This window comes from Coptis chinensis, chromosome 2 (assembly GCF_015680905.1).
Source record: "Coptis chinensis isolate HL-2020 chromosome 2, ASM1568090v1, whole genome shotgun sequence".
In the NCBI taxonomy this organism is placed as follows: Eukaryota; Viridiplantae; Streptophyta; class Magnoliopsida; order Ranunculales; family Ranunculaceae; genus Coptis; species Coptis chinensis.
The window spans coordinates 2,949,682-2,973,476 of record NC_141457.1 but is presented as its reverse complement, the minus strand read 5'-3'; the positions used below and the strand labels follow the sequence as shown (position 1 = coordinate 2,973,476).

At 35.6% G+C, this 23,795-nt stretch overlaps 1 long non-coding RNA gene across 2 annotated transcripts; it reads left to right on the top strand.

The window, feature by feature from the left end:
• The first annotated feature begins 4,436 nt into the window (after window positions 1-4,436).
• On the top strand, window positions 4,437-10,995 carry LOC147514379 (uncharacterized). Of its 2 annotated transcripts, XR_015213199.1 has the most exons (5): window positions 4,437-4,542; window positions 7,716-7,823; window positions 9,473-9,568; window positions 9,693-9,789; window positions 10,793-10,995. It is a non-coding gene; the product is annotated as an uncharacterized LOC147514379 (long non-coding RNA). The 2 variants fall into 2 exon arrangements; XR_015213198.1 differs by lacking the exon at window positions 9,473-9,568.
• Window positions 10,996-23,795: the final 12,800 nt, after the last annotated feature.

Here is a 23,795-nt window from a genome sequence, read left to right as displayed (position 1 = left end):
TTTCTTATCATATCTTATCTGATTTGCCGCCGATCACTCATGTTGCAAATTCAGTGGATTACTGTGGCAAACTCATGGTCACACTCGAAAACATCGGTCTTCCGATCTATGTATTCATAATGTAGTTTTGTTTGCGAGAAGCCACCTTAATCGACTCGCACAGTTCCTTTTGGTGTATGAGAAAATCTTTTGATTCTTTGATCGGTTAGACGAGAGTCCAACCGATCCCAAACACATCTCTTTTTAATTCATTTTCCCCTAAGATGGTTGTTTTTGTTTTCCAATCTTCGAAGACGGTGATCAATCTGAGTTATTGGATCTGCAATAGTAATACCCACTCTCTGAATTGTATTGGATGGCTATTGAGAACCATCGTCAGTGCTCTTGAGACATGGGAATTCCCATTCGCAGAAATTGAATGTTGGACTTGAGAGGATAGTCCTCTCCGTTAGGAGATCTTCATGAAGCCATTGGCGTAGCTTTTTTGTGGTTGAGAGTAGGAGCACAGACGCCGCCAAAACACACCAGTTGCGGTCGGAAGTGATCTTTTCAGAGAAGATTGCAAAGGAGATGGTAGTTGGGAAGAGTTGAGATTGGACTTCGGTTTGAGGTTGCCTACGTACGCAAATGTTGTAGTGCTTGGGATCATGATCAGTTACTGGAGAATGACGAAGGTTGGACTTTATAGGTAGGATCGTGATCAGTTACTTCCTCGTTCTCCAATATTCCAATAGTGGGATGAGGTTGGAAAACTAGGTGGAGAACTGTCATATGATGTGAAGTGGATGAAAGTTTTGTGAACGAATCTTGAAGGTGGACAAAGTTGTGGAAGTTGTTTGAATTTGTCAAATAACTTCCTCGTTCAAGTGAAGACACGTGTTTAATTGAATATCAAATGTAAAGATTTTACGTTGTAGGGTCTGAGCATATGGTCTTTATGGGCTTTTTGGGCTCTGAGCATAGGCTTTATTGTAGGTAGGTAAGTAGGTTGGTTCTAAGTGTGGGTTTAATTTGTATTGAATTAGGCTTTTTATTGGGCCACATTTGTGGGGGCCAGAACAATTACTTATTAGGAGTATAGGTTATATTTCAAAATTTAGATTTTTTTGGTTATCAAGTATGGCTTATCTATATAAGGAGGTCATTGTAGCTTAGTTCATAAATTCAATTATATCAATTATCAAATCTCTTAAAACCTAATAGTTTTCTCCCTCAAACTTCTACCATTCGATTTTCAATTCAATATCCTTCCTCTTTTAAATCTATTTTATCTTTAAGGATTTTCACATCCTTTGATCTAAATCTCTGTTTATTCCGCATCACTCTTCAACTACCAGATGATAGAATTAAGGAATGTAAAGATAATAAGGTTGCAGATATCATGATGCAGAATCATTATATTGGAATAATCCACCTAATGTAACTTAATTTTTTTATCTAAAAATGAATAGATACTAGTTTGATGAAAAGAGACACTTTAGAGGTTAAAGATCAACTAGTTTGGTTCTCTGATGCAAATGGCCAATAGGCATCAACCTTTTAGGAAGTTAGGAGCAAAAATAAATAATAAAAAAAAAAAAAAAAAAAATAAAAAAAAAAAATTAAAAAAAAAAAAAAAAAAAAAAAAAAAAAAAAAAAAAAAAAAAAAAAGAATGAATGGTAGAAGTTCATATAGGGCTCACGTCTACATCCTAATACAGAATTCAAAAGAGGCATTTTCCTAGGATCAAGATGTAATGTGTGTAAGCTACAGACTGAAATTTTTGAACACATACTATGGCAGTGGAATTCTACAAGGGATAGATTGCAAGCAAGTTTGATCAGGTTCCATTGAAACAAAAGTACACTTTAAAGTCATACAACTAGAAATGAATTTCAGTAGGAAATATGCTACATCTCAAGTAAGGTGTGCACATCTAGTCAAAGAAACACACACATAACACAAACCATGAGAAGTTTGTATTAAATTGTTGGGGTTAGATTGAAATTTTAGAAGAGCACCACAAATCAAAGCATGTCAGTGATTATATATTTTCATTGGGGGGCATTTTCAGTTGTAAGGGGCAAGAAGTGAAACATGCTAGCCTTCACAAGGAGATATATATACCACAAAATCTACCTACATTAAGTATTTATTAGCTATGTATAAGCTGGTAGAAGCAAAACATGAGTATAGAGAATGTAACCATATTGTAGACTATATTGCAAAGTCTAGTGATGCAGGTGGACAAGAGTATATGTTTGGTATCCCTCCACTAAGTCTAAGACTTTCTGTGATAGTGGAGAAGGATAGAATTTGGTACATGTATGAGAGATTTCATTCTAATGCAGGTTACGGTCAGCCATGACCCTTAAAGGCTAGCTGTATTGGAGGATCCACAGTGTGAGTTAGCACTCTTACAAGCTTGTGTTGGGCTCTCCAAGTTGGTATTTACGATTTGTACTTGTCCACCATCATTTTTTAGGGATGTAGTTAAGACTTTTGATCAGCACCTTCGGATGGTTCTGCAGGGTATTATACTTTCTGATGGTCCTGACTTCGGGGGTTTGCAATGTTGTTTAGTGACGCTTCCATTACGCCTTGGCAAGTTAGGTATCTATTCTGCATTTGATATCTCTGCTTTTGCTTTTGTGGCCTCCCATTTTCAGACTTTAGAGCTTCAGAACCACATTCTTAGGAGTTGTGGTTCAGTGCCTATGGGTGAGATCTTTGATGATGCTACCAAGATATCATTCGCCTCTGTCTTCCCGATTTTGACCTTGATTCTCTGGCTGTGAATGCTACCGTCCCCTCAAAACCACAAAAAGTTTTGGCGAAAGCTTTCTACGGTAAGATTGTTGTTAGTCTTGAGAGGGAGTTCGAGTTATCTACTCGTCAGAAAACAGTCATGGGATACTTGCAGTAAGAACATGCAAAAGATTTTCTACTTGCTATTTCGATGGAGGGACTTGGACAGCATATGTCACAGGTGGAGTATCGTGTCATTCTCCAGTACCGTCTTATGATTCCTCTGTACTCTGATGGTGGTCTTTGCCCTGTATGCAAAAAGAGTAGATTAGATGCTTATGGGGACCATGCAGAACATTGTAGACATTTTTTGGGTTTTAAATACCGACATAATCATGTTAGAGACATTTTGTGTGATGCATTTTGGAGGCTGGAGTACAAGTGAAGAAAGAAGCTCATGTTAACTTTCTCACTGATCCGAATGAGGGCAGATCGACACTTTAGCCTGCGGATGTCTTGATTTACAGTTGGTCTGAGGGAAAACATGTATGTGTTGATGTAACTGGAGTCTCTCCATTGGTAGGGTTGAGGAATGGTGACTTTGAGGTAGGAGAAACAGCTAAAAGAGCATTGACATGAAAGATAGAGAAGCATGAGGAAGCTTGCAGGGCTAACCAGCATTGTTTCATTCCGTTTAGTTTTGACATTTTCAGTTTATTGGAATAACAGTCTGTTGAGCTCCTCAAGAGACTTCAGAAAGTTATGGACAGTAATGTTATGACAGCTGGTTCTAACGAGTTTGTTTTTAGAAGAATAGAATTTGCTATTCATAAAGGATTTCTTGCGGTCGCTTTTGTTGCACGCTTGTCCCTATTATTTGTAAAATTAGTTATCGATTATCAATAAAATTTCCAAAAAAAAAAAAAAAAAAAAAAAAAAAAAACTCCAAAATGGTAAAATAATTGTGCTTTGTTAAAATGTAGGTTTTGTTATAACGGGACTTCTATGCATATAATCTGTCTTTTTAAGAAACGAACTCATGAACGCTAGATCCAGCACTAGAAGGTAAGGGAAAATTAGGCATTATGACTTATGACAGGGTTAATAAGTACATGTGATCTTCACAGCCACCTTGACAAGTTTTCGCTAGTTGCTCCCGCTACATGCACTCACTGAATATACTAAGAGCACCCCGGGTATTTCAAATTACTCTGGTCAAACTCACCAAACTCAAACTAGATCGCTCTCTTTTTAAAGTCGTTTAGCGCCTCTACTCTTTGTGCAGACAAGCCAAACAAGCCCCAGGATACAACAACCAAAAGTAATCGATGTCCAATTTCTACTGCACTAAACAAATAAGAAAAGAAGACTAACACAAAATAGAATTTAACATGCCTTGCACAATATTGATTCCTAATGTGAGATAAAATATAAGTGAAGGGTCCGGTTCTAGAGACTCAATTTCCCAGCAACATGATCTTTATAATCTACCGGATCTAATCGAAGCAGTCTATTTTCGACGACGTCATGTAGGACCAACAATAATTTAATTATTACGTGTTTTCAATGAATGGTGGGATTGGTTATAACTTATAATTCACAAAAAAAACAGGGCAACGCAAACGTACTAGTAATCCCACATGATTCTCGTGAGTCCAATGCAGTAACTCCAAAATGATTCTCGTTAGTGTGACTGCAAATGGGATCATATAGATCATTCTTAAGTGCGCGATATATACAATTATTTTAAAACATAAGTCGTGACAGAAAATAATCTGGAATTCCTACTTCAGGAACAACTATTGGTTTTGCAGGTAAACTCAATTATATTATATATATATATATATATATTACAAAATGAGCGTTGTAGAATGTGTCCATCCTTGCGTAGTTTGATTTGGCCATTTGGGTCCTATCTCGTTATTGTGGTTTATTGAGTAGGAGAGTCTTTGTTAAAATGTACATGCCAAAACATTCACAGACAAAAAAAAAAGACAGAATCAGATCACTTGCTTTAAACAAATTGTAGCAGCAACATTAATACATTATCTTTCTCATATATTGCCACTCAGTCACTCACATACACACAAAGTTAATGTCGGAGTAAAATTGTGAAACAATATAATTGGAGATTTGGAGTGAGGCGTTGCGATGAAATAAACTTTGTTTAATATACCGTAAAGGATTATGATCATACACGTCCTAATCTATTTTAGTATTTACAGAGTGATAAATGAAGACTTTAGAACTAGCCAGCCTTAAAATATAGGAAACTACTTGATCACCGAGTAAGACCGACATCACCAATCATGAATAAGGTACAAATTAGTATTTAACAGTTAAATCCCCTTCTTAACAGATGTATTATCAATGATATAGGTTAGTAGCTCTTTTTTCTTGTCAGAATTCTTTCTGTTTGTGCTAAGATTATTATTTTCAAATTATAATTATTACTTATTATGAATTTGAAATATTTGATATTTTCTATTTAGAGTTTAATTAGATTTAAAAGTGTAGGTTATATAAGGAGGTCATTGTAGTTTAGTTCAGACATTCAACTAGATTTTGGACCCGGGCATACGCCCGGGATCTATTAAATATTTTGTGCGCTGAAAAGGCTTTACAAAATGTTTCACACAAATTTTTGAATCAGAATATATTTTTATTGAAAATAAACTGAAATACGTTAATGAGCAGCGATTATGGTGCATAAGTACTTGGAAACTAAGGGATCAAATTGAGATACCCTCTTTACTTTGTGGTTTAGGATACTAATTCGTAATTTTCAAATGGAACCATCTTAAACTTGATCTAGCTTGTATAATAGTTTTCTTAGATTTATGGTGATTTAGCGGCAAATTTTCGAATCAGAATATATTTTTATTGAAAATAAACCCGAAATCGTTAATGAAAGCGTGATTATGGTGCATAAGTACTTGGAAACTAAGGGATCAAATTGAGATAGCCTCTCCACTTTGTGGTTTAGGATATTAATCTGTAATTTTCAAATGGAATTATCTTAAACTCGATCTAGCTTGTATAATAGTTTTCTTAGATTTATGGTGATTTACCGGTAAATCATCATCGCTCGGCTTACGTACTAATGTGTACAAACCACTAAAACAGATTGATTGTTTCCATATCTTCAAATAATATACTACTCCCACTTGAAAAAAATTATCACATGAACATGTTCTACGATGAATTGATGAATACAAAAAAAATTCTCTTTCAAGAAAATGCGTTCGCCTACTTAGAATACTCCCCCAAGTATTTTCTCTTTTTCTAGGTGATTGTTTGTATACATGCAAAATATATTTATTCAATTCCAACATGAATAACAAAGAAGATCATGTCGTTCTATGTCTTTCGTCAATGTGAACATGTCAAAGTGTTAATGTAAGATTGGGTGGGTAAAATGAGTAATGGTCATTAATTTTTAGATTTGAACAATCTAATAATCAAATGGATAGAAGAAGAGTGTGCCTTTCAAATAACATTCTCTTTCCAAACTTGAAGCTTCTAACACACACCTTGAACTTACAATAAAATGCTCAAATATTCTATCTTATTCCACCTTTTTCCTTATTTCTTATAGTAGATTTATCAATTCTCAATGTTTCTACAAGTACATTGCAAAACAAAGTTCGGATGAAGAAATAATACCACAAAGTTCTTCTAATATTGTACTAATGTTAAAAGGGTTAAGTTTGATGGTATCAATAAAGTGCCACAAAAATAAGTACAACAATAATTCACACAAATACTCTTCACTCTTTTGAATCAAAGAATTATCATCCATCAATTATTAATAGAACACTCGTAAGAATTTTTAAGCTTCGATATATTTTACTCCAAACTTATTAAAATTCCTACAACTAAAAAATGTTTAAGTGGCTCTCTTTGCAACCAAAGTTTGTTACGTATCGAATAAAGGTTGTTGAGCTATTGCAAGTTCAATTGTAGTTCCATCGCTTTGAAATGCTCATCACAATGCAAATTCAATAATAGCTTTCTTATGCAATACCAAAAGTAGTTCATATAGGACATCATATTATTATACAACTTGGCAAGATCCTACTCCATAATGATATGGATATTCTATAATCATCCACACCCATTTATGAAGTTAAAGAGGTGAAACATACTTGGCAGGATCCTACTCCATGATATGGACATTCTATAAGCATCATGACCCATATCTTTTAGCACTATCACATCTTCCTGCACTCAAAATGAGCACAAATTTTGAAAATTTATTTTTAGCACTATCCCATCTTCCTGTACTCTGAAAAAAAAAAGAACAAAACTTAAGAAACTAAGACAGTCGCCTCGACCAGTTAATGTAATCATCGCTTCTGAATGAAGTGATTTCACTCACTGTATCTTGTATTTGTTATAAGAGTCAGTTCCAATTTCTGTTCCAGGAGCTAAAATGAAATGTAAGAAGGTTGTATATATATATATATATATATATATATATATATATCTTTAGTTCAAAGACTGATTTTCTGTTAACAAGATGTTATTTGATGTCTGAATATTGTTGGGAGTTTTGTTATCATTTGAGTTGTGCTGATGAGTGATAATCACTATTATTTAAAGTAAAAGAATTACATTTTGGTTGTTTGGATTCTGTTTGCGTAAAGCTGTAAACGATTTCATTTCGCGCCTTCATGCATGTGTTGTTGTTCATTTCGTGCCTTCATGCATGTGTTGTTGTTGCTTGCCTTTGAATGTTATTGTTTGGTTGAATGCTCACATTGCCATTTTTTTAAACTGTACTCAAACTATATATCATAAACTAGAATGTACTTAGAGTATGTATAGTTGAAGTATAGGTGTCAAATTCTTTGACATTTGCTTCTTCTGGCAGCTAAATTGGTTCAACACCCATATCGCATCCTCTTGTGCTCATATGCTTTATATTGATTTGGGTGACATTGCTTATAAGGTTTGAATGTGTTTCTTTGGTTTCAAATGCAAGTGGAAGGCTATCTTGGTTTCTTTGTCATTTGAGATGGTTGCAAAGGCTATGGCAGTTGGATTGTCCACTGAACTTAATGCAAAGTTGATTGTTAAGGTGTCATTGAAGGTATTGTTTCTTTTATAGTTGATGATAGGAGTTATTGAATCAGTATATCGATTAGTAGTTAGAGGAGTTCTTTAATTTATCTAGCTGATGGTTTTTGCACACCCTATAAAATTCCTATATATTAGTTTCATGTTTCTTCTCAACTCACTCCATAAGAGTTCCCAAAATGAAAGAGTGGTATGATGACACCATTACATTGGCTTGCACACCTTTCTGGTACTACTTCTAAATAATTGAAAGTTCATTTTACATAAAGTATATTGGTGAGGCACAAAGTTTGGTGGATGTTTTGTTTGCTTATATATCGGGTTCAGTTAGTGGAGCTCGTCTCTTTACATGCGGGTTTGTGATTTGGTGATTGAATGTGCAATTATTAGAATTTAATATTTTAAGTTAGTGATGGATTTTACTTTTAATTATGAGAATTTGGGCGTGATCATATAGTTTATTTCTAGCATGGGATAATTCATTCATTTAATTGTTAGTGTCATTAATTGCTAGAGTTTTATGCTCCCCCTTCATCTAAGTATTTGTTTTATGTGGGCTTAGAACTGTTTTAGGCCTTTATATTAATTTTGGGTCGAGTTAGGCCTGTATGTACGCTTACTAATTAGGCTCATATCTAAGTGAAGGATAGACATGAAAAGATGAAGGAGGGGGTTCTCTTCTGTTCTTATCTCTTTCAATTGAAAAAGAGAGGAGGATAGAATAATTAAGAAGGGGGAGCAAAAAAGAAAGAAAGAGAAGGACGCCTCATCACCTTATTTTGGATGAATTCCCACTTGATAGTTTTTCAATTCATCTGCCTCAAAGTTCCCTCTTTCTCACACCTAATCTGAACTTCTTGTATACTTAATATTCAATTTAGTATCAAGCTTGGATGGTGTGTGGTAGTGAATCAAATGGCAGCAGTGACTTTCTTAAGTGCTTTCTCTCTCTTTCGATACGACAACAAGGTAAGTTGTAATGTAAAATGTAAAAGTCCTAGTTTGATAATTTAAGGGGTATCTAAGGAAGTTTAGTCAGGTATGAATTAACACTTTTACAGTAAGTTATGTTTGTGTGAGAATAAAGATGGGTTAAGTTTATTGTTTGGTTGGTATTTGAGAATTGGCATGCAAGGAACCGGTAAGTATTCATTCCATCTTTCTTTATGTCTTTAGCTTGGGTGATACATAGTCTGCTGCTTGCATCTTCTACTTGAATTATTTGGTTCCACTCCTTAGCACTTTGTGAGGGTGAGTGGATATGTGGAATTAACTCGTTAACCATACTATAAGTATTGCAGGTTTGCTTAGAAGTTTAGAATATTTGTGCTGCAGTTTGCCCAGGTAGCTGTGGTGGACTGACTTTGCACTCGAATTTGTCTTAGTTAGAGTTAGTTTTGAGTTTTAGTGACCTAGGATGAAAAGTTAGGTCTCCGTATCTAATTTCTAACGGTCCCAGTTTCATTATCATTAGATAACTGAGCTGGGAGTTATGGGTTTTGAAAGGTGGATTGTTCCACCTCAATTTCCTGCACCTTTTGCATGTAGTTAATGTAATCTAATCACCACCACGGTGATAGTTGACTATTTAGTACTAAAATGTGTATCTTTGTTATTGGTTGCATATATATAATTGATTGTTTTATATACTTTTTTGTGAAGTGCCCACAACAAAAGGTGGTTATCTTATGTGGTTACTTTGTGATGCTCTTTATGCCGCACTTGATCGAGGATCCTGGTCTACCAATAAAAAAGAAGGTCAATAGAGTTATCATGCTCTTTAATACATCACATCAACATAAACAAAAAAAATATGATATCGAAAAAGGTATGTCATCGAAAAAAATTCATAATCCATCAACTCTTTTCTTGACTCACTTAGGTGATGGAGTTGGCTAGCAAGGACACGTACACGACCAGGACTTCATTGACTTTATCGACCAATATATCCTATAGATCATCACGGCTATTTATGTAAGGTATTATCTGGGCTATATTGGCTTATATTAATTAGAATTGTTTTCTAATTTATTTTTTGAGTTACCCATGGAGTAGCTAGCTAGCTTGCTTGTTAAGGAGTCCAATTAGCCGCTAAGGTGTACGTTGGAACAATTTAGTTGTTAATCGTCAGTTTTTTCAATAGTTAGGTATATTGCTCAATCTTTTGGTATTAGGAGAAATGAGAAGAGTACAAGATGAACTCGTTCTGAATTTGGATCTAGGCATCGAAATGGATTTCATTTAAATATGGATATAAGATTAGTCATTACCAACTCAACAATAAAGCAAACACTGAATTTATAATCAACGAAAACTTTAGGAAATATGGTATGTATACATTGTAAATATCATTTGTTAAGGGTGTAAACCTTTTGATAGCTATGGGACTTGGATGTATGTATTTTACTTGTGTTTTCGGTAATGAATTTGTACGAGGTGCTTGGATGATCTAGTATTAGTCAAGACATTCAAGTACTTTGGCTACGAAGTCCTAATGTTGAAGTGATCTCATTTTTGTAAGCCAGTTATTTGACTGCTCTAGCATCGGTCGAGACGGTTAAGTAACTGGGTTAACCAATGAGAAATATATGATTGTGATTTTCAGGTTATGACAGGTTTATATTTATAAAATGTCGAAAATATAGATGAGATGTTGCCAAAATTTTACTATGAAAACCACGTGTCATAGATTTGTAATTGTTTGAGTTTTAGGGCATTACATATTTGCTTGTTCCAAAACTAGAAAAGAGTTTTGTATCGTATTTGCATTTTGTACTAGAAAAGAGTTTTGTACCATATTTGCTTGTTCCAAAACATGTAGCGTATTTGCATTTTGTATTAGAAAAGAGTTTTGTACCGTATTTGCTTGTTCCAAAACATGTAGCGTATTTGCATTTTATACTATAATGAATTCTGTCACTTTACGATATATTGAACCATACCGAACTACTTCTTTTGTTTTGTTTTTTTCTTTTTTTATAGATTGAACTTAATAGAATGCGGCTATGATGGCTAGATAGATGGATAGCTAGACGTGAAATCATATTGTCACATGGTGTTAGACTAGACTAGGCTGATTAGGTTTTATTTTGTGGGTTTTCATTTTGTATTTTGGATAGGTTGGTTGGTTGTAAACTGATGTTGGATAATGGAATTATTTAGTAATGAAATGAAATTGTTTTTGAGATTGTTAGTTATGTTATATCGATGTGGATGACAATGATTTTATACAGGTCAATATTTGTTCTACATTTTTTTTCTTCGAAACAGGTGATCCACTAAAACCGACACAAGAAGGGATCCAATTTTGTGTGGTTTAAAGAAGAACTGACACAATAACTCTATTTCTTATGTCAGTTTGTGCTTTTCCCAGAGCAAATTTATAGTTGTGTAAGGCTAAAACCGACACAAGTAGTATACCTGTTGTGTCAGTTTATACTTAAAAACCAACACAAGTACTATATCTATTGTGTCGGTTTGATAAAAACATATTGTGTCACGCACACCACTACTTGTGTCGCTTTGTAAATCAGAAAAAGTCGACACATCAGACTTGTTGTGTCACTTAAAAACCGACACAACAAGCCTTTTTTTTAGTAGTGGTGAGGGTTAGCCACCTGAACACAACTAACAAAAAATACACACACTAACACACCCAATGTGTCGTTCTTTTTAAATCTTCGAAATTACAATTAACATTTCATTTAGCTTTAGAAAATTAAAAACTTAAAAATATAAAATGTTACATATATATGCTTTAGCTAGGAAACCACTTCAAAACTGTACAATTTACAAAAGCAAAGAACTTTTAGGATTGTAATAAGAAAAAGAGTCGAGGCAATGGAAAAATAAAAAATAAAAAATTGTCACCGCTCAATACGGCAATAATATTGTAAAATGTTAGACTTTAGTGTATTTCTTTTAGTCTTCACTTAGACGTTTGCTTTAATTGTTCTCGTTCAATTCCAAAATTTCAATCAATGTCTTAAGTAGATTCAAAACTAATTTCATTACAATAAACAATCAAAATAGTGTAGAAACACAATTAACACAATAAATTATAATGGATTCGATTAACCGATAGAATTCATTACAAACAATATAAAAATGTAAAAATATCAAGGAATAAAATGTTTAGATAATATATTATGAAATATTGGGACGTGAGTGTTATATTTTTTCCTACAAAAGAATTACAGTAATTGTTTATAAAACTATTACCAAAAGGCCAGGGTACACCTGGAACCCCCTAGCTCCGCCACTGCTCTAGAGGGCTAGAGGAGATGTATCTCCAACTATCAAAATATATATTGGGAGTGTACATGTTTTTTTTTTTTTTTTTTTTTTATCCAAAATAAATCATACAAAGTTAGAAGGGGTCAATCGTGCCACAAATAGCACCGCAAGCCCCTTCTAAATGGCAAAACCAAATCTCCTAAATACATACTCATAGGAACTAGTCGTCATCACGATGTTGTCCATTACTCGCTGTAATCTTCTAAGAAGTTCTACCAACTCTAATGGCAAAAAACCAAAAGTGTCAAAGGCAAATGCAATAAACCGGTGTTGATTTGACATGCATGTTGCTTCATGTTTCTCCATCTTCATTGCCACCACACTATTAGCTGAGTGCCATACCTCAAATATTCCATTGCCAAAGCCTACCATGGGAGAGACACTTGTAACATCAACACATACATGCTTACACTCTGACCAGTTATAGATCAAGACATTTGCTAGTCGAAGCGACGATCTACCATCAGCTGGGTACGTTAGAAAATTGATAGGGGTCTCCTTTTTCACTAGCACTCCTGCCCGCCAAATGACATCATGCAAAATATCACGTACATGGTCATGACGATATTTGAAACCAGGAAAATACCTATAATGTGCTGCGTGATCTCCAAAGGCATCTAGTTGTGTCTAAGAATGATGAGAATATTGATTAGATTAGGGAAGTTTTTAAAAAACTGACTAAAAACCTACCTTTTCTAGATGCTATATAAAACGTCTACCAAAACACCTTAAGTTCCTGAACGATTTGTGCACCACTAAGAGGAGAACAAACATACTCAGAGAAACCTTTTTAACTGAACAACTTCCCTCTTTATCTAAACATAATAGAATCATTAAATACAAGGACCTTGGTCGTCTTACTGTACAATGCACCTTGGGCGATACTTTCACTACGACTGCTCTATTAGACATGGGCGAGTGTTAACTTACTCCCTTTTTACCTATATAAACAACTCAGTCTACATGAACTTATACCAACTAAAATGACTTTGCAGTTAGCCGATCATTTTATTAAGTATCCCAAAGGCGTCCTTGAAAGCATTCTTATCAAAGTTTAAAAATTTTACTACCCAGCCAGCCGACTTCGTTATTCTCGACACAGAAGTCGCTCATGACTCTGTTCCAATCATCTTAGGGTGTCCATTCTTGGCAACCTCCAATGCCTTAATTAACTGCCAAGATAATTCAATGTCCATTTCCTTTGGAAACCTTTATGTTAATTAAGGTGAATGTTTTCAGGATGATGCAACAGACACCAAATAAAACCATTGACGAATAAGTTCGCATGATCGAGAGCTTTGCACATGACTATTTCAACAACATGTTTCCAACCAACCAGATGCACCAATACCTGTCCTTTGGCAGTTTTGATTTAGATGTTGACTCCCACGACGAGGAGGTCAACGAGCTTTTGGAGTTTACTCCATCTTCCGATCCTTCTGTGGATTCGTCAACGGTGCTTGATGAGCACCCAAGGGCTTCAGTATTCCTTATGGATGAAGCATCCCTTGCAAACATCTTGAGGCCCACTCCTCCCATATTGGATGTCATTCCCCGACATAAGAAGATATATGCATTAATTATAAGAGGCTTAACACTGGAACAAGAAGGAATCATTCCCCCTTTCCCTTTATGGATCAGATGATTGAGAGGCCTCCTAGGCACATTTTTTACTGTTTTCTTGATGGCTATTTAGGAAATTTTTAGATGATTCGAAATCATATTCCACCCATGCATAAATATTTTGGAGATATTCCTGTTCAAGTTGGTATTTTTCAAATCTTGCTTGTACAACTAGAGTTGCATGAAGAAGGGAGCTTTATTGAGAATCTTCCATCTCCTATAGGAGACGATGTTACCCTCCCAATGGACGAGATAAATGACTTTCTAAAAGATGCAGACGAATACCACAATTATGAGGATGCGAACAAGCTAGATGAGGAATTTTACGCGATTCTACGAGCCTATGATGATCTAGCCTCTCTAGAATTACCTCAAGCACCACCCAACCACCATCCACCTAAGGTGAACCCTCATGAAATCCAATCATTTTCCGCCACCAATGTTCCCTGCATTCCACCTTTTCAAAAGAACCTTGAGTTTGCACTTGACCTTCTTGTTTCTCCCATGCTTCATGACTTTCTAAACCCTCTTGATGAGGCAGTAACACCTAAGGACGAGCCACCTGACCCCTTCATTTTCAGATGTGAGATAGTACAGACCTACACCTTTAATGAGTTTTGTGCCAGCTAAGCCAACTTTCTCATCCTTTTTGCCCTTTCCTTCAACAACACATCCACCTCCCAAGTGTTTTCTACGTCCATCGTTTTTCTCCACATCATCTACTGACACTGCTCTTTTTTTGTGTTATTGTGATGGTATATGGATGATGTAGATAGATGATGGTCGTTGAACAAAATAGAAGTATATCAAAACCTAATTATCCCTCAATAAGTAAAGGATGAGTAGGGTATCGCACTATAAGAAAAAAGGCTTTATGTCACTGTTAAAAACAGTGACAAAAAGTCTTTTGTCACTGTTTTTTTTTTCCAAAACCGTGATGGAGTGAGAGTCATTTATTTTTTTTCTCAAAACCGTCACAAATGGTTCCTCTAGATAAGCCTATCCACCAACAAAAAACGGTGACAAATATTGGAAAACCGTCACCATAAAACATGATTTTGTGACTGTTTTGGCAAAATAGTAGTTAATTGAATTCAAAAGCGTCACAAAAGGAGACACTTTTCATGACAATTGTCTTAAAAGCGTGATAAATTATTTAATTTTCTTTAAAAAAAAATTTGAACCATAAGATTCCACAATGAACTCAAACTGCACTAGTGCACTTCAACTCTGAACAAACACAAACTACTGAATAACCCACTTTATTTCAAAATAGCATTCATAAACACTAATTCCAAATCATTCTAATCCAATAAAAGAATACATCTAAATTCAAAAGAAAAACAATCCCAATCTCGCCAAAGTCACATGTATGTTAGCTAGCTAGTGGTTCATCTTGAGGATAGTAGCTTGAATCTAAGTAAGTGGCATGGCCTAATGCGCGAGCAACTACTGATCTTCACAATCAGCTGGGAAAAAGAAACAAAAGAAAATTATTAGAAATCAAATCAACATATTATTTGTTTTTAGAATTTTACTTTTATGTGGTATGTAGTCAAGCAACTAAAACCTATTACTAGTTGAATTCCCCGAAAGAACCACTAGCTAAATGTCATAACTCAATAGAATCCAGACTCAACTACCAAGTGTCATTGGATTGATACGTTTGCCGAACAGAAATCAAGTGGCTGCTACATACCACATAAAAACTAACCACTGCACATAAAAACTTTAAGGCGTCACTAAATGGCGCTCAACATCTTTATAAGTCGACCAATATCTATTTCGACACTTCTTGTATGGGCAAGGACACTTCTTCCCACCCAACTTCCACTCTGCAAATTTAAAATAAAACCTTGACTCCCATTGAATAGACTGTGTATTTTTCCCTTTTTTACACCGCAAAGTGACCGAGCAGCAGACAGTTCTGTATACATGTACACTTCCGGTTGACTTGTTCAAATACTAAAAATAGACAATTTCTAACATTTTGCTTTAAAAGCATCAGTCATCTTTAGATTGGACTCATTGTTGATTTGTTTGTGTACTTTGGTTCTTGGGGATGTCTTTTGCTATTTTAATTTGTGTTCTTCTTTCATGCCTCGTTAGGTTCTCTAAATATTGTAGGATATCTAAACTTGCAAAACTCTATATACTGATAAAACAAAATAGAATGGAAAATGCCAGGTACCATAAGTGTTAATTATTGAAAAATGAAACCCATGAAGGACAGAACTGAACTTGAGACCCCTTTCTAAGACTTAGGTGGTGTTTCTGTGTATGGGAGTGGAGGGGCATGGGCTGAAAAACCAAAAATTGCACACATGAAAAAAAAATGCAAACTTTTTGAACCATATGAACCATCATGCATCTATGCATGTGTTCAGCAACTACCGATATAAGTACTTGCTTATATGTACCATCTGGCTTCAAAATTTTGCATCCGGGTAGATTCTTAATGATATCAATCTTTCTTTGCATGTCAAAGTAGCATAAGTCAATTTCACTAATACTTGCGAAGTGCTTGACACCAAGCAGTCAAGCACATACAACAGTCTTTGCCACGTGCACATTATACTCAAGTTACAAGTTTCCTCACAAACAAATTTTGTTGTAAACAAGATGGAGACAGATAAGAGTAAACTCATCTACTTCAATTATAGGGAGCTGATCAAGTGCAGCCACCAAATCCATAATCAAGGAATGTTCTGCTTTCGGATAGGAAATATGGGGGTAGCAACTAAGAACTCCCCACAGTAAAGCCAACTTCGACTCATTAAAGTGCATAGTTGATGACTGCTCCATATGTCTAATATCTTCTATTGCCTTAGCAATAGATTCCCACAGGAAATTGCACACTCTTGGAACCTTCTTTTCAGACACCTCACTAAAGCATAAGAAGGTTGCTTGAAACTTCTCAAAGAATATCAGTATCAAATTTATAACTTCCTCCGATGGTGAAGCCTCCACTAGATGATTCATTGCATTGGAATTATGAGACAAATAGAAAAAATTGAGCACGAAAAAAACCATATCAGAGACGAGAAGTTCACAAACAATAAAGACGTCAACACAAACCTCAGGATCTGGCTTCTAAATGCTTCCGATACACATGGATCCTTCTGAACGAGATCTCCAATAAAAGTTAGCAAACTGAAAGCACCAGCCACAAATTAGAGATATCAAAAAGAAAAGGTCTAGCACGTTCAGAATATGAGGCAGAAAATAGTTCTTTAGATGCCCTACCTTTCATTTCTTAGCTCAAATACAGGAGCCCATTTAGATGGAAAAGAAGTGATTGCTGATGGACCACTAGAAAGCCCATCAAGAAGGCAAAGCATTAACTGCAGCACCTCATTAATAACTTCAAAAATATGATCTGCAGTAGCTTCGTCGCCAGGCACAATATATTTCTATATGAGCGACTTCACAAGATCAAGCGTTGGTTGGTAGTCTGTATAAATGACCAGATGCTAGAATGCATCTGGCAGAACAACCAAATGAACCATACGGTCCATCTCTTAATAAATCTTCCAAACCAATTCATTCCTACCAATTTTTTTAACTAAATGAATCAAAGTATTACAACTAATAATACTACAAGAAAGCCCATGTTCTTCTATAAACCTACAAGCCTCAAAAGCAGCATCAAACATTCTAAATTTCGAATAAGTCTATATCAACAAATCAAATACTAATGGAACTGAACTCATTATCTTGTAACTACTAAACATCATTTCCACAACAATAAATCCAGTAGAATCATACTTACAACTCTTCCTCACAACAATTTCAAGTAAAACTTTCGCGTCGACTCGTAGCCTAGCTCGAACTAATGTGTGAACAACCATGCAATAATATTCAACCCCATGTTCAATGTTTTTAAACTGGTGTGATGACCAGTGGAAGAAACTTAATGCTTTTTTCGCGTCGAGGGGGTCTTTTAATTCAACCAAAACTTTGTCTACGATTGTGTTGGTTATGTTCATGGAATGGAATTTCTCACTCATGGTATTCCAAGTTAAACAATCAGAAATCCATCTCTTAAACACAATCAGAAATCCCAACCTTAACTAATACAAAATTAATAAAGATTAATAAAATTAATGAAAATTAATAGAGGGGGAATCGACTAAGGAGCTTACCAGATTTTGAACTTCCATATCCAATTGGCTAACCTGGTTATGGAATCTGTAGATAACAACCATAAAGTCCAAAGCTTTGAAGCTTTACTTCTAACCAAATTCTCACCTGTCGGCATGCTCCAAAGCAAAGAAGAGAGAACGAGAGTAGCGTTGAGTGCGAAAGAATGAGATCTGAATCGAAGAGCTTTAATTGATCGTCAGCTTCGAAATTAATGAACCAGATGAGAGTCATGAGTAAAGATGAGACTATGAGAGCAATGAATGAATGGTTATGAACGATAAGGATGAATTTGTTTTTAGATAGTGGGTTTTAATGTAGTTTTATAAGAAACTAATTATCTTCATGGGCTATGGGCTTAGAAGTTAGAACAGTGACGAAAAATAATACCACTAGTGACTGTTTCGGCCTAATAGTAACAACAAATAGTCCGGGTTAGTTTCTGTGTGCTTGGCCAAAAAATGAAAATGTCATTTGTCACGGTTGTCAGGGTTGTCAGGGTGCGCATGACAAAAGGGCTTCTACAACAGTCACAAAAATCCTTTTCTGTCATTTGTGACCGTTTCGAACAGAACAATCACACATAACATTTTAAAACAGTCACAAAAACCTTTTTTTGTACTAGTGTCGTTCCACTTTTAAGTGTATGTTATATGAAGGATAGGACTGGAAAGGGGGTTTGAGGGATTAAAAACTATGATTGTAGAGATTTTAGATTCTAATGCTAAACTAAACTAAACTAACTAAACTATTGAGAATTTATAAGAGAGGGAATTCAAGATATTAGAATCCACCAATACTTTTGATATATGACCTTCTGCTTCATGGTTGTTCTTACAAGTAGACTACAATTAGGCAATCGAGCGAGTGTCGATGCCCTCTTGGACGAAACATCGTTAACAATTAATTCTACTTAAGGTTATTCCTATGTTTATGCTATTAATATCTTCTTTCCTTTTATGTAAGCTCGGGTAGCCATTTAATGTATTACTGAGAGCAACATCAAGGAGTACTTCCTAATAGGGCGGCCATTCAATGAATCACCACTTAAGGCAAACACAAAGAATACTTCCCCTAGGCAGCCACTCCCTGAGCTACCCCTTCTAAGGCAACACAAAGAATATTTTCCTAACTCTAAAGAACTATACTACTAGAAGAAAAGTGAACACTAGTATGATATTAATATTGCAAAACATAAACCCTATTCTATACTTCCATCCCCTGGTGTGGGCAATGGAACTAATAACTGAAAACATAAAGAACTAACTTGATTGAAGAACACCATGAACCAGAAGAATCATTAAACCTTAAGCACCGTCTTCATCTCCTCCCTTGAAGGAGAAGATTAGCCTTCTATAAAGAAGGAAGAACATGAAGAACGAGAAGAAGAAGAGTCGAAGAACATAAGACTAGAAAGACTAACTTATTAAGACTCGACTAGTTAAAACCGAATCTTTTATTATTAATCTCTCTCTACCTCAAGTTCTGGAGACAAGAATATAAGTGAATTCGTGAGTTACATGAGGCATTTAGGTCCTCTATTTGTAGGGGTTACAATGAGTTCTAGAAGCATTCTAAACCGCCATTTGTTTCCTAATACAAATCAACTTCTTTCGAAGTCCAACTTTATCTCCAAAACTGAGAAGGAAGTGGATACAGTGTTGGTTCATGCGTCTGGACACACGATCCTTATGTCCCAGACGCGAGCATGTGTTTGGACGCACGATCCATGCGTCCCAGATGCAGAAGTCTATTTTCCCTCTTTTGCTCTATCCTTCTATCTTCTTTTGTGGGCTTCGGTCCAAGCAATGAATCATTTTGCCTTGAGCTTCCAAATTGGCTTTAAAATAGGTCCAAGTCGCATCTTTAATAGCTTCAATTCTTTGGCCTTCTCCATGATTGTCCATGGACTTCCCATGTGATCCTTAATGCTCCGAATTGCTCCGTTTTACCCCTTTTTCTCTAATATTCCACAAAACTCTCTTTTTCACCTATAGAAACATAAAACATAACTTACAAACACTATTAGTTCACTAAGATGGCTAAACAAGAGGCATAATCGAGGATTAAATTACACTTTTTGAGCACTTATCACAACCCCCAACTAGCCTTTTGCTAATCTCTTAGCCAATAAGATAAAAAATAGATAAGTGATCAAAATCACATCTTAATAGCAAAAATAAAATCCTAACTCACTTTTGCAGGCATCGAGATTGCATTTACCATATGCAACAAGGCTTTAAACCTTTAAGTTCCCCAAAAAGGACGAGTTATAGTCTCGTGAGGGTTTTCAGGGGATATACCCACAAAATCAATCAATAGCATGTTCAAGAATGATAGTATTTTTCAGAGAGAGAAATTCCTTACCCACTTAGTGCTTACTCCAACAGACGGTCTCCATTGCTAACTACATTGCTGCAAAGACTCATAAATTATGATGGGAGATAGTAAAAATTGAAAAAATTCTCAATCATGGCTTATGTGTGTACTTAGTCAATCTCCTATACTTTCCTATCCAAGAAACGGAATCCCTAGTTTACCTTTAGACAGATACTCTTGACTTTCAATCCTCATCGGTCGTACTTTCAGAAAAGAATCTCTCAGAAGATGGTCTACTATTTTACCTCATGTATGTGGGGAAAATAATATTGAATACGAACATCCCACATACTACCTTGAAAAACGAACTTCTAGATGACAGTAGTCTCATGGAAAGAATGTCAATCACATATGAAGTGTCGGGTCCTTCACTTCAGTATCCTCTCACCTATTATAGACTTCATACCATACTATAGTGATAAGTCATGGGTTGTAACTTGGCTTGGGTATTAGTTTATGAAGGAAAGGTAAAAAGGATTCAAAGGTTCTTTTTGAAAACACTAAGGGTTTTGCTTCTTTCTTTGGAAGATTTCTTCAAATTCTGTATTGCAGAGAAAATTCTTCCTTTGTCTTGGCTTTTCCATCTATTCTGTTCAACTTATTCTTATTCTTTTTATTTTTTTTTTCTTTTTCTTTAGCTCAATGGTATATCCTTGATTAGTACTGGAAATGCTTATTTTCCACTAGCTTCTTTTACTTAGAATAGAATGATGGTCTTCATTGTATCTCTCTGATATTTCCTTGTAATCTTCCTTTTGTGCTCTTTTTTCCTCCTTGTGCCCCTCATATTCTTAGAAGCATATGGGTATGGCTGATAAAGGTTTTTGGCTATACTCCTTGTCTGGAGTTGGGTAAAGGGTAAAGGGTTTTGGAAGGAATGGCTTGATGTAAGGCTCAAAAGGGTTTAACATGATGGTCCTACTAGGTGGGATAAATGCTGAATGGGTTCACTATTTGACTTATCAGTATGATACTCTGTTTCGAATAGACTACAAGACCTAATGGCTATCTCCCCAGTTGATATCACTTCGTGATTAACCAAATCAACGAATAATGAGACTATATTACAATGATATAAAGAACTGAAAGATGTTGAGTCACTATGACTCGGATTTTTTGTAAGAACTCCCCAAAGAATGGGTATAAAGCTCAAGTCTCACGGACTAAGTCTAAAAATTCTACTTCCAGTTTACTAGGGGTTTAAATCTCTCTTCTAGCAAAAGTACACAAAACTGACCAAGTACTATGGTGGTGCCTTGATAAAGAATTCTATCAACAAGAACTATGTCTGAGCATAATAAATAGTCTAAGCGGTAATGAAATCAATAATATCAACTATCTATCAAACTCAACACTAAGTAGTATATAATATATATCCCAGACTCATCATTAAAATTCATTTTTTCTCATGCTACTAATATAGAAACAAAAATATTTTTGAAAAATAATTTTCAAAATTCATTTCTCAAGTACACCCTCCCCCTACTTATGCATGCATTGACCTCAATGTATAAAGAAGTAAATGAAATGGATGAGAAAAAAGTAGGATATTACCATTGATGCCAAATATCAGTATTTTGATCTTTCTCTGCTATATAAAGGTTAAGCTCACAAAATAGAGAAAATCAAATACAATTAGTTCAAATCAAATTTTTATGTCTTTTTACGTCAGATCCCCAAGACGTAATGTGAGTCTCTTTACGTCAGATTCTCAAGACTTTTGAGTCTTTTATAGTCAGATCCTCAAGACTAGTATTCCTATCCACTAGGTTTCACTTTGTAGGAATTCTTCTGATCTCTCTCAACAGGTGATTGACAAAAGTATACCTTGTACCAACAATTTTCTCTTAATGGCTGTAATCCAGGACAAGTTTCAGAATGATAATTTTTACACCAACCTAGCTTACGCACTCTCCTCTTACGCGCAAATGAACTTTTACCGAACCCTACACGAGCCAAAGAAATAATCTTCATTTGAAGGGCAACGGGGAGTAAATCCCACAAACTAATAGGTGGTGAACACTTAGGTTTCCATCTCAAAACTGATTTCTCAACAACATGCTTACTTCCTGTATACATTTTATACTCGGTCTACTAGAGTTATGAGACTTTGACTCTGCCGCTTGCAACTCTTCTCAGTAAAGGATAAAGTTATGAAAATTTGAGGGTCCGGCTATCGGTGGCACTTATACTAATGAGATCCTAAGGAGTCAAGCTTACGTCGCTTGGCTTCCTCATGCAAAAAACTTAAACTAGACAGAGTAACAGGTTCAGCAAGACATAGAAAATAATCTTTAAGGTGTGTTGGTAACTTACCCCAATTTTCCGCTTCAACACTGGTCTGATAAACCGGATCCTTGAGAAAAATGGCCTCCACGTCTCCAGTAGGTAACTCCAGAAAAGGCTTTAGTCGATGAGCGTTGACTTTGAAATGAGTCCTTCTCTTTATGTTTTCTACTTCAATAGCTCCAAAAGGTGCGACATGTCTTACTACAAACGGTCCCGTCCATCTAGATCTCAACTTTCTAGGGAAAATTTCTAGACAAGAGTTGTAGACTAGAACCTTCTGTCCAGGTTCAAATTCTCTCTTTAGAATTCTTCTGTCATGTAATGCTTTATTCTTATCATTGTAAATGCTTGACTTATCATAAGAATCACTTCTCAATTCTTCTAATTCACTGATATGAAGCTTCCTCCTTTCTCCTGCTTGATCTAGGCTGAAATTCATCTCTTTCACTACCCAATAGGCTTTATGTTCTAACTCAACAAGAAGATGACACGCCTTTCCATATACCAAGTGATAGGGTGACATCCCTATGGGTGTTTTGAATGTTGTCCTGTATGCCTATAGTGCATCTTGGAGTCTAAGAGACCAGTCTTTCCAAGATGGATTAACTGTCTTCTCTAGAATACTCTTGATTTCCCTATTCAAAACTTCTGCTTGACCATTAGTCTGAGGATAATATGGTAAAGCTAGCTTATGAATTAGTCCATACTTTGCCATAAGATTCCCAAATATACGGTTACAGAAGTGAGAACCGTTATCACTGATGATGGCTCTCGGTGCTCCAAATCTTGGTAGAATGTTCTTCAGAAAGTCCACGACAACTTTATGATCGGCGGTCTTTGTAGGAACTGCTTCAATCCACTTTGAAACATAGTCCACAGCCAGTAGAATGTAGGTGTAACCAAAAGAAGGCGGAAATGGTCCCATGAAATCTATACCCCATACATCAAAGATTTCTGAGATAAGGATCGGTTGTTGAGGCCACTCGAACCTTTTTGAGGTCTTACCCAAAAATTGACATCTCGGACATGATTTGTAATAAACATTTGCATCTTTAAAAAGAGTAGGCCAATAGAATCCAGCTTGTAATGCCTTGTCTGCAGTACGCTGCGGGCCACAAAGTGTCCTCCGCAAGGCTGATCGTGACAGAATGATAGAATGGATTCCTGTTCCGATTTTGGGATGCATCTTCGAATAATCTGATCCGAACACTTCTTGAATAAGTATGGATCATCCCAAAAATAATATCTGGCCTTT